The sequence below is a fragment of the Nomascus leucogenys genome, chromosome 3 (genome assembly GCF_006542625.1).
Source record: "Nomascus leucogenys isolate Asia chromosome 3, Asia_NLE_v1, whole genome shotgun sequence".
In the NCBI taxonomy this organism is placed as follows: Eukaryota; Metazoa; Chordata; class Mammalia; order Primates; family Hylobatidae; genus Nomascus; species Nomascus leucogenys.
In genome coordinates, this window is record NC_044383.1 from 43,919,762 (window position 1) to 43,932,193 (window position 12,432).

The 12,432-nt window shown below is 37.6% G+C and overlaps 1 protein-coding gene across 2 annotated transcripts in view; it reads left to right on the forward strand.

Moving 5' to 3' along the window:
* Positions 1 to 12,432, forward strand: part of PANK1 (pantothenate kinase 1) — a 122,220-nt gene that overhangs the window by 2,877 nt on the left and 106,911 nt on the right. The window contains exon 2 of one of the 2 annotated variants that reach the window (XM_030809284.1): positions 4,315 to 6,324. The gene's annotated coding sequence lies outside the window, so the exon portion shown is untranslated. Of the gene's footprint in view, positions 1 to 3,245; positions 6,325 to 12,432 lie in introns of those variants that run through there. The other variant, XM_030809285.1, reaches the window with a different exon arrangement.

The window sequence follows — 12,432 nt, forward strand, 5'->3', positions numbered from 1 at the left end:
TAGAAATGAACAAGGAGTAATGGGAGCAGAGTGAGCATAGCTTAAAAGTAATGGCTGTGAAGTCAGACTTGAGATTGAGTATAAGCTCAGCCACCTATAGGGCTCATAGAATTGTTGTGAGGATTAAAATGGCATATGTAAGTTATTTAGTATAATCCTGGCACATAGTAGGTTTCATAATGGTGGTAATATTTTTTAAATCTGTTTATTAAGTCATTAGAATGCAAACTCATTACTATCTTGGTCCTCTATAGCCCCAACATCTAAAACCGTACCTTGCACAAAATAAGTACTCAATAAATACTTTTTGATGTAATAAGGGATGTCTACTAGGGAAGATTTCTTAATGTAGCATGTAGGCTGAAGAAAATGATTGGGATTTGCCAGTGAATTGCAGGAGGCCATTCCAGCCCATGGAAAGCTGTGAGACAATGATAAAAAGAACAAGAGTTCACAAAAGATTCCAAAAACTAAATACCTACTTCAGCATGACTGTGAACATTAGCTGAAGTGGATAATGGCAGGAGATAAGAAAAGTAGGCAGAGGCTAGATCATAAAGGGCCCTATATGACATGCTAAAGAAGAGCTAGAATTATATTCTGTAAGGCCTAGGTTTTGCTCAGCAGAGGTATGGAAGGAAGAGTGTAGGAAGATAAGAAAGAAGAAGGATTCAGTCTTATGTCTATAATACCAAAATCTTACAAAGTGCAAATCAAGAAATGAGACAACAGGATATAGAAGTTTAAGCATATCATTTCAGTGTACAAAGGTAACCAGTACAGGAAAAAATATATGTAACTATCTAGAGCTAAGTGTTTGTCTGTCTTTGTAGGAAGTAAATAGATAGCTGTAATTGATACATGAAGAGATAATATTAGGAGGAGCATATCATTTAAAGATATAGTATTTATAGTATTTGGTATAGTAATTGCCAAAAATACTAAAATTATAAGAATAGTTGCCCCTGGAAAGCAGGCCTGGAGATGTGAAAGGGTGAGATTTTTTATTGTAAGATCTTTTTGAATTTGTAATAAACATTTTTTAAAATTTAATGTGTCCTAGCTGGGCTTGGTGGCTCATGCCTGTAATCCCAGTGTTTTGGGAGGCTGAGGTAGTAAGATTGCTTGAGCCCAGGAGTTCAAGGCCAGCCTGGAAAACATGGTGAAGCCATGTCTCTACCAAAAATACAAAAGTTAGCCAGGTGTAGTGGTGTGCACCTGTAGTCCCAGCTACTTGGGAGGCTGAGGTGGGAGGATGGTATGAGCCTGGGAGGCGAAGGTTGCAGTGAGCCAAGATCATGCCATTGCACTCCACCCTGGGCAACATAGCCAGAGCCTGTCTCAAAAAAAAAAAGAAAGAAAGAAAGAAAATTTAGTGTGTCAGAAAAAAAAAAAAGCATTTCTTTGTTAATCATTTACTGTGTATTAGGCTATGAGATCCCATTACCTCCTTAGTGAAAGAATCTGACATATTTTTCTGGTTTGTAGTTTGTATGTACAAAGTTTTTCCAAATGTAAGCTGTCATGGTGATTTTTCTTCAGAGTCAACTTGACTAGCTTTTTAGCCTCAGGAAAAAGGCAGTTGGAAAAAAAAAAAAAAAAAAAAAGGTTAGCTGTAAAACAGCCTCAAACAGGTCCTTTAGGAGTTATTCCAGAAGAAGGCATTGTTATCATAGGAGAAGATAGTTTCAGGTGTGTTATTGCCCCTGAAAACATTCCAGTAGAACAAAATGTGAATGTGGAAGACGGTGATATTGATGATCCTAACCCTAGACCAATGTGTGTACATCTTAGTTTTTAAAAAAAAAGGTAAAAAAAAAAAAAAAATTTAAAATAAAAAAAGTTCATAGAATAAGGACATAATAAGGATATAAGGGAGGAAAATATTTTACCCAGCTGTACAGTGTGTTTGTATTTGCAACTAAGTGTTATTACAGTCAAAAAGTTAAAAGTAAAAGAAATATAGAAGTTCATAGAGTAAAATTATATATATTATATGTAAAATATATAATATGATAATATATAATATATTCTCAATATTATACATTTCTCATATTTACTAGAATTTTTTTTCTTTCCAACTTGTATTTTAGGCTCAAGGGGTACATGTGCAGGTTTCTTATATGAGTAAATTGTGTGTCACAGGTGTTGTACAGATAATTTTGTCACCCAGATATTCCACATAATACCCAATTATTTACTAGAATTGAAACACTTCTGAATTATACTAGCTGTAAATGAAAAAGAGTCAAATTCTGGAAAATATTTGAGGGGATTTATTATGAGCTAAATATGAGTGACCAAGGCCTGAGACACAGTCTCAAGAGGCCCTGAGAACATATGCCCAAAGTGGTTGGGTTACAACTTGATTTTATACATTCTTGAGGGGCAGAAGTTACAGGCAGACATCAATACATGTAAGGTGTCCATTAGTTTAGTCTGAAAAGGCAGAACAACTCGAATAGGGGGTGGGCAGTGCAGGGAGACTTCCAGGTCATAGGTGGATTCAAATGATTTCTAATTGGCAATAGGTTGAAAGAGTTAAGTTATTATCTGAAGACCTGGAATCAACAGAAAGGAATGTCTGTGTTAAAATAAGGGGTTGTGGAGACCAAGGTTCTTATTATGCAGATTAAGCCTCCAAGTAGCAGGCTTCAGAGAGAATAGATGGCAAATGTCTCTTATCAGACCTGAAAAGGTATTATGTAAGACCTTTAGTTAGTCTTTCCTGGATCAGGAAAAGATCTGGAAAAGAAAAAGGATTGGCCGGGCAAGGTGGCTCACGCTTGTAATCCCAGCACTTTGGGAGGCCGAGGCGGGCGGATCACAAGGTCAGGAGATGGAGACCACGTTGAAACCCCGTCTCTACTAAAAATACAAAAAAAAAAATTAGCCGGTCGTGGTGGCAGGCGCCTGTAGTCCCAGCTACTTGGAGAGGCTGAGGCAGGAGAATGGCGTGAACCCGGGAGGCAGAGCTTGCAGTGAGCCGCGATTGTGCCGCTGCACTCCAGCCTGGGCGACAGAGCGAGACTCCGTCTCAAAAAAAAAAAAAAAGGAAAAGAAAAAGGATTATCTATAGAATCCTTTTCCCCACAGGAGACAGCTTTGCAGAGCCATTTCAAAATATATCAAAGAAATATATTTTGGGGTAAAATACTTCAGTTTCTTTCAGGGCCTGCTGTCATGTGATGCTGTGCAGGAGTCAGGTTAGAATTTGGTATCTTATTGCTACAAAGTGTCTGTTTTGCCAGTCTTAAGATCTCTGTTTTATTTTTAATGCTGATCACTTGTGCCTGAATTCCAAAGGGAGGAGGGTAAAATGAGATATGCCCAACCACCGCCCTTCCCATCATGTCCTGAACTAGTTTTTCAGGTTTACTTTGGAATGCCCTTGGCCAAGAGAGGGATCCATTCAGTCAGTTGGGGGGTTTAGAATTTTGTCTTATAGAACTGTGCTTTACTGTTTATAACAGTCCAGCCAAAAGGACTGCTGTTAAGCCCAATAGAAAAAGAAAGACAGACTTAGGAGTGAATCAGTAAACTTCAGGCGTTTGTAACAGTTCATATTAGACATTTGAGGAAGATCTAAACAAATCTGGGGAAGATGAGAATGAGGAAGAAAAGCTGGCCTTCCAATAGGAACTTATAAAAGAGTATATGAAATAAGGCTCAAACCACAGAAGCTTAAAAGTCATGAAAAATGCTAATGAATTCTTTCTAAATTCTAAATTAAAAGAAACATTTTATTAGAATGTCTGAAATGTGTTTTAATTCTGAACTTGATTAACAATTCTGAGTCACAGTTGGGATGTACAATTTTCAGAACAGTTTAGAAACAAGCAAACAAAAAAGCCTTTTAAATGAGTGGATATTTAGGGAAAACTTGTGGGAGTGTTTGGGACATTTGCAGTGAGCTCTTTCATTTTTCCTGATTGCTCATTGTGAAGCAGTAAGTAACAGGCAGTAAGTACCAAACAGATCATTTGGTACAAAAAGAAAAATCTATATTCAATAACTATAAATTTAGGAACTATAACCTCTTGCCACAGCATCTCCATGTTATTCAGCATTGGGGCTCAACTACTGACTGTGTCAATCAAATAAGAGTATCAGGTTCCTGTGCTAAAAATATTCCAGCTCAAATCATCTTGGCAGACAATACCAGAAAAAACAAACATTTTTCTGTCTATTAAAGTGACCAAATGTTAGGAGACTAAATATAAGCAGAAAAGACAAATAATAGCTGCATAACCTTGAGCAAAATACTAACTGAGCCTCAGTCTTTTCATCATTAAAATGATATTTTTAATGCAGGTCTACAGTCTTTACTCTGCAATTCCAAAACAGGACAAAAAACAAAACACTGTGAAACCCGAAAGTGTTTTTGTAAGTTTGGCACCAGGATTATATGCCGAAGAAAACCTACTGTGAACAAATATGAAGCCTCTATTGTCTCAGCACTTGTATCCATAAGTCACACATGCCTCTGCTATTTGCTGACATTTTCTGACTTGGGGATTAATTCTATGGAAAATGTTGAAAAGAGCTAAAGATACACCTATGGGTAACAGTGAGAAGAAGAAAAGGAAGCATCTGTCTTTATCAATATCTCAGAAAGTGGAGTTATTGCTGAAACTTGATGGTGGTATGTTTGTGAGGTGTCTTACTGAAGAATATGGTATGGGAACCACCACGATATATGACTTAAAGAAACAGACAAGTTGTTGAAATTTTATAGTGACAGCAATAACCAGGAACTAATGAAAAAGAGAAAAGCATTGCACAGAGCCAAAAATGAAGATCTTGACCCTGTGTTGATTGAATGGATTCGACAACAAAGAAGTAAAGATACACCACTGACTGGTTTGTTGGTCATGAAACAAGCTAGAATATACCATGAAGAACTGAACATTGAAGGAGAGTGTGAATATTCAGGAGGCTGACTGCAGAAATTTAAAAAGTGTCTTGGAATCAAGTATCTTAAAATCTGTGGTGGAAAAGCTTCTCCTGATGATGAAGCTACTGAAAATTACATTGATGAATTTGCTAAGGTAATATCTGATGAAAATCTTAGCCCTGAACAAATTTACAGTGCTGATGAAACAGCTCTGTACTGGTGCTATGTTCCTAGAAAAACTTTAACAATGGCTAACAAAAGAGCAACAACAGATGTCAAAGATACCAAGCAAAAGTTAACTGTTCTTGAGTGCGCTAATGCTGCAGGCACACACAAGATAAAATTGGCAGTGATTGGAAATAGCCTATATCCAAGGTGTTTAAAAGGTGTGCATAATTTACCTGTACATTATTATGCATACAAGAAAGCATCAGTAATGGGAAATCTTTTCCAACTGGTTTGATAGGCACTTTGTGCCAGCAGCATGAGCTCATTGCAAACTGGACTGGAAGACAATTGCAAAATTTTATTGTTTTCTAGATAACTGTCTGCACTTCCCCCTCCTGAACATCTTGTGAAGAAAAATGCTTTTGGCATTGACTTTCCCCCCAGTGTGACATCTGTAATACAGCCTTGTGACCAAGGAATTCTACGCTCGGTGAAGAGCAAGTGTAAACACTTTTTTTAAAAGCATCCTTGCTTCAGTTAACAGAGGCCTGAAAATCCAGGACATCCTTAAAGAATTTAGTCTTAAGGATGCCATGTACACAGTTGCTAATGCTTGGAACAATGTTGATAAGTCAACATTAACAAATGCTTGGCACAGACTTTGGGCTACAATTATGTTTGAAAATGACCTAGCTGATGAAGATTTTGAAAGATTTCATGACTCTAATGAGAAAACAATGGTAGCATAACTCATTACCTATGCCAAAAGTTTATCAGTCAAAAGTGTACATAAGTTAGAAGAAGCTAACATTGAAGAAATGGTTAACATTGAAAATGATGAACTCATTGTGCATCCTAAGAGTGATGGGGAAATTGCTGAGATGGTGTTAAATGCAGATCAATATGAAGATGGTAGTAGTAATGATGATGACATTATGAATTTGGGTGAAAAAAATCTCCATAGATCATATGGTGAAAATGTGTGACCGATTAATTGCTGGCCTTGAACGATGTACATTTATCAGTGAGCAAGAGCTGATGACAATTTACTCAGTTAAAGAAAAACTGCTTAAAGAGAAACCTGTGTTAAGGAAGCAGGTGAAACTGGGAAAAGTCTTTAATAAAGCTCTCTGTGGTAATGCCGCTTCATCTCTTGACAATCCTGTTTCTGGCTCATCAGATGTCCAGCTCCAACCTGGTTTCATAGGCAGTGGTAATACTGGAACAACCTCTTCTCCAAGATTCTCAGGCAATCAAAGGTAATGAACATTCATTGCATGTATATGTGTTATGGGTTAGTTTTCATCAGTATAAGTTTTAAATTTTACTTAAAATTTCCTTAGAAATAAGAAGCTTTTTCATAATTGACAAAACACATTAAAAGCTTATGGTATGTGTGGTCTATATTTATCTTCCTATTTCATTTACCAATAAACTTATTTATTTAAAAATGTTATTTACCAATAAATTTACTAATATATTTTTGTAAATAAATTATAATATTATTTATGGTTTTGTTTCACTTAGTGTGAATTTTTGTACATTTATTTTCAGAAATAGTAAGATTAATGTGTTTCATTACATAGTACTGTCCTGTACTCATTTGGAATGTTACAAAATATATGCAGTTTATGTACTATATTCCAAAAGATCCCAATTTCATCCTGAATTCCAAAAAATTCTCATTCCAAAATACATTTGGTCCCCAGAGTTTTAGATAAGAGATTATAGACCTGTGATTCTTTTTTGTGAATGATCCAGTGAAATGATCAATGTAAAATGTCTCGCACAAAGTAAATGCCCATTAAGTGTAGTTGCTATTATTAATATTCCATTACTCTACTTTTAAAATGTAAGACAAGCTTTTTCTGACATTGAAGTTAGCAAGTTGACATAGCATAGGTAATGATATGCATTCTTCAAGTTTTATTACTCTAAGAGATGCTTTGGCAATGTGCTGCTGATAAAGTGTATTGGAGTATCTCCTAAATCTTCATCCAAGAATGGAAACATTTTGCAAATCAGAGGATAGAAACTGTTATGCTACATCAAATTAAATTACATGTTGATAAAATATGAACACATCTAGTTAGCCCTTATTAATGAAAGAAATATAATATTTTTATCTGCTGCTAACTATTCCCTCAGCTCCGTGTGCCACAAGCACCACACAAACAATAATTTAATCTCCCTTGTGAGCAAAGATTGATTTTTAACCCTCTTTGTATAATTTCAGCTACTACTATAAGACCTTGAACATAGCTGAATACATAAAATTGGTATTCTGTTTTGTAAAGAAAGCTGTTATTAGCCTGATGAATGTGAATTGATTCCTGTAGCCTGGTCTTCTTTGTTTTGTTTTGTTTTTTGTAATGTTTGTTCATTTAAAATATAAGATGTGTTGCTTTTCTCTCATTATAAAAGGCATACATCGTTTTTGTAGAAAACATGGAAAATACAATTTATAAAGAAGATAAACTCATCCGTAATGTGACAACCAGTGATATAATCACTCTTAACATTTGTGTACTTTCAAAGCTATCTATTGTATTAAAGTGTAAGCCTTATGGGGGCAGAAACCATGTCCATTCATTCCTGTTCTCCACCCTGTCCTTGCTATCTTACTGTAGTAGGCCTATAACACATTTAAAGAAAACACACACTCAGCTGGGCGCGGTGGCTCACGCCTGTAATCCCAGCACTTTGGGAGGCCGAGGCAGGCGGATCACGAGGTCAGGAGATCGAGACCATCCTGGCTAACACGGTGAAACCCCGTCTCTACTAAAAATACAAAAAATTAGCCGGGCGAGGTGGCGGGCGCCTGTAGTCCCAGCTACGCGGGAGGCTGAGGCAGAAGAATGGCGTGAACCCCGGGGGGTGGAGCCTGCAGTGAGCCAAGATCACGCCACTGCACTCCAGCCTGGGTGAAAGAGCGAGACTGCGTCTCCAAAAAAAAAAAGAAAAGAAAAGAAAACACACACTCACACACTTAGGGACCAAACTATATTCACAGGATTTTTGGCCACATTACTTTTAGTGAACACTATATCATGAGAATTTTTCTGTATGAATTGTATTTGATTTGACAAAGCCAGATTTTCTACACTGCATTCAGCTTATCCTCTTTTCTTCTGGGACTTTATACTCACAGGCCCAAGGGTAAGCGTTATTCTGCAGTCCCTTTGCCAGAGTACCTACCTTCTCTATTGTTCTCACCATTTTTCCATCATAGTTGCCCCTCTTATTTCCCATTAGCTCATGCTGCAGCTTTCTGCTAGCTACTCTTACCAGGTATAAGAAACCTTCACCATCATGTAAACTCATATACAACCTGACTGGTGATTGGCTCCCATTCTCTACTCAACATATTTCTTCAATTGGGGTGAGCTAAATTTGCACAGGAGAGGCTTGACATGGAAGGTAGAGAGAATCCCAGAGGGGATGGAACAGCAACTCCATCTTGGTAAGTAGGAATATGGAGGGTGGGTCCTCTGTCCACAATATTATCCTTTCCATTATCTTAGGATCAGTCATAGAAACAAGTCCCATTCAATTGGAAGATGCCTGGAATCACTATGCTGACCTGCAAATCTCAGCTATACACATGATTAACAGTCTGTCCCACCGATATCTAAGCTAAAATGAAGAACCGGCCACCAGGTGATACGAAACCTTATATCATGAGCCAAAACCTAGGAACTGGCCTTGTGTCATTGAATTTTTGAACATCATTGACCATGTTATGTCAGGCTTTTTCTGTAATTTGTGCAAAATCTAACAATGGATAATGTTCCTCCTCTCCCAACTAATATGGTTTACATTAGCTGTTCATTTGTTTAACCTAGGGATAGGAGTCTTCTACAGTGTGAATTCCAGTTGCTTAGTAGTGGCTGCCTGAAATGCATGTCTGAAAATTTGAAGCCATGTTTTTGCTTAGTCAGTGTGTAGTGGTCATTTGTTGATATCTGCCATTGGTATAGAAAGTAGAAATAGCAGAACATATGCCATCTGTCCCTTATGGGGGCCTTAAATTTTCCTATTTACATTTGGTTCAGACCTTTTGCTTTGCTCAGCTAGTGTAATTTATAAGTCATTTCACAATCTCATATTCTTATTCTGCATTATATTGCTTTAGCCATGGACAGGGAGCCCCTTTCCTTGACATACGTGCAAGCCATTTGTGTGTATATTGGTCACAATTAAAAGGCTATAGTTGATGGAAAGGGTACTTTCACATAAACCAGACATTTAACTTTGGATACTCCTGTCTTTAAGTCTTTCAAATGAAATGAACCCTCTGATATTGAATTGGAATCTAATGTATTAGTATGAACTCATAATTTTTATTATTTTAGAGACAGTCTCACTGTGTCACCCAGGCTGGAGTGCAAGTGGCATGATGATAGCTCACTGCAGCCTCAAATTACTGGGGTCAAGTGAGCCTACCACCTCAGCCTCCCAAATAGCTGGGACTACAGGTGTGTGCCACCATGCCAGGTGAATTTTTTGTATTTTTTTGTAGAGACAGGGTCTCACTGTGTACCCAGACTGTTCTCAAACTCTTGGCCTTGAGAGATCCTCCCACTTAAGCCTTCCAAAATTCTCGGATTACCGGCATGAGCCACTGTACCTGGCAACTCATTATTTTTAGTACATATACATGGTTAGATACAGAAATATAGAACTGTATACACACAAGGGTATGTACACAGGTCAGTGTATACTAACAGGGGTTAGTGTACATGCAAATACGCCCAGTGATAGGGCCTAAAAGCAATGATACTCCAGTAATAATGAGCATGCCTAGTACTCAGATTTGATTTTTAAATACCATTCTTAAATAAAAGGAACTAGTGTTCCTTCAAGAACTTGTTGGTCCCAGGCAGGTCAGGGAAATTACAAAATGAGCCTGTAATATCTCATGGTGCTAGAAAGTAAGGAAATGCTTTAAAATAAAGTTAGATTTGTCAAAGGTACATAGGCATCAACCTAAAGAATCTCCAAAAGACCAAAGCTGGAACAATTTGAACAACAAGCTAAATAATAACCATATTAACCATAGTGGATTATAACCCACATGGTAAAATAAATATTCCTGTGACCATATAATGAAGTAATTGATTAAATAAAGAAGTAGGGGAGAAGGGACAGCTCTTCCTTAGAGTAGAATTCTGTGGTGGCTAAAGCAGCTCCATCTTGGATGATGCTCTGCCATGTTGGCTTCTTATTAACCCCTGTTCTGGGAAGGCCTCCAAGATTTCTAGTTTATCTGTTGCTTTTTGTGTAAGAGCAGGCACTTACCTTAAAGCCTGACCTTAGGCTAAACAACCTTGATGTTATCATACTTCAATTACCCTACACATCCTTTCTGAACTACCCCTCCTTTATGGTGTATAAGATCTGGGTCTTGGGGGTAATGGCGTGGGGACCTACCGTCTCGTCTTGTGCCCATCTGAGACACAGACATGGCTTCTGTTCATTTAATGTTTCTAAGAAACTGGATGTTTTATTAACTTTCTTTCTAAGAAGAAACTGGATTTGTCAGCATCTTTGGCCTCTCAGCTTCCTCGGACTTGGGGGCAGGTTTGCCCAGACCTGGCCACTGCAGAAAAAAATCTAACTAATAAAGGTAGAAGGATAGAGAGAAATAGAAAATGACCACTAGGCAGACACCACAATGATAATTAAGCAGAAAGGATATATAGATGGATGCCAAAATCTGTGAGTGAAAGTTTCAGTTGAAACAGACTGCATAGTCTCAAAGCATTTTCTGCAGACATTTATTAACTATCCAGAGAAAAATAAGAACATTACAGTGGAGAAACTCAGCAAAAACCTCCTTAATCAAGTGGTAGGTCAACATCACTAGTAATACAAGAATCATGAATCGCATTATATGATGCACACATCCCATTACATGAGTTCGCAGTATCATTTCTGTGGCATTCTTGTCAAAAATGCATAACCTCAGTCTAGTCAGAAGAAAACTTGTCGGGCACGGTTGTGCATGCCTGTAATCCAGTACTTTGGGAGGCTGAGGCAGGAGGATCACTTGAGGCCAGGAATTTGAGACCAGCCTGGGTAATGTGGCAAGACCTCATCTCTACTAAAAATAAAAATAATTAGCAAGGTGTGATAGTGCATTCCTGTAGTCCTAGCTACTCAGGAGGCTGAAGTGGGAGGATCACTTGAGCCCAGCAGTTTGAGGTTACAGTGAGCTATAATCACATCATTGCACCCATCCTGGGTGACAGAGCAAGACCCTGTCTCTAAAAAGTAAAGAAAAGAAAATACAATTTGAGGGATGTTCAACAAAATAACTGATCAATACTCTTCAGATATATCAAGGTCATGAAAGAGCAGGAAGGACTAAGAAACTGTTACAGTCTACAGGAGACTGAGAAGAAATAACTAAATGCAATGTAGGATTCTGGAAAAGAAAAGGGACACTGGTGGAAAAACCAACAAAATTCAAATAAGGGCTTATAGTATAATAAGTAATATTATACCAATGTGTATTTCCTGGTTCTAATAATAGTACTGCGATTATGTAACGTTAACATTTAGGGAAGCTGTGTGCAGGGTGTATGGAAACCCACTACACTATTTTTGCATCTTTTTCATTAACTTAAAGATTGTTCACAGTAAAAAATTAAATGATGTTTTGAAAATAAAGGGCCCTTCGGCCACCCCATCTGAAGGGAATGCCTCCTTCCAAGCCACTGTTTTCTACAGGTTCAGGCTCCAGCCGTGATATGCAAGCCCATCTCACTCCACACCTCTCATCCTCCAGCCTTCCCTAGGGTCATCCTTCTCAATTTATTATGCAGAATGATTTGTCTGTCCACCACTAACTGAAGGCCAACCTTTGTACAACAAAAACTCATTAATATGTTGGAACACGGGTGGTGTAGTCCAGGTCTTTCCTTTAGCAGCCCAGAGGAACCAGCAGAAGCTTCATAATTTTAGGCTTTCCTTTCTCCATTTCCCAGGCCCTGAGAAGAGATCAGAATAAAGATTGATTTCCTCATTGATGTGAATTTTGTCACAACCGCCATCTTTGGAATTCAGATGTTACTATGGTCAGTTTGGGTTTAAATAACACTTCTGTTTTCTCTGTGTTACACTCCTATGGTTGTTAGGATCCTATGAGCCTATTTAGTTGTTTTATTTAAATGATGGCATATCTAAAAATTGTCTTTATACTTTGAGAATATTGTTGGATTATCTTAAAAGCCTCCATTCCTTTGTTAAATAATCCATTTTTGTTTTGCTTTGTTCTCTTTTCAGAAGTATTAAGATATTTCTCTTTAGTTTTCTGAAACTTTACCATGAACTGTCAAGGTATGATCTGGAGTCTTTCAGTT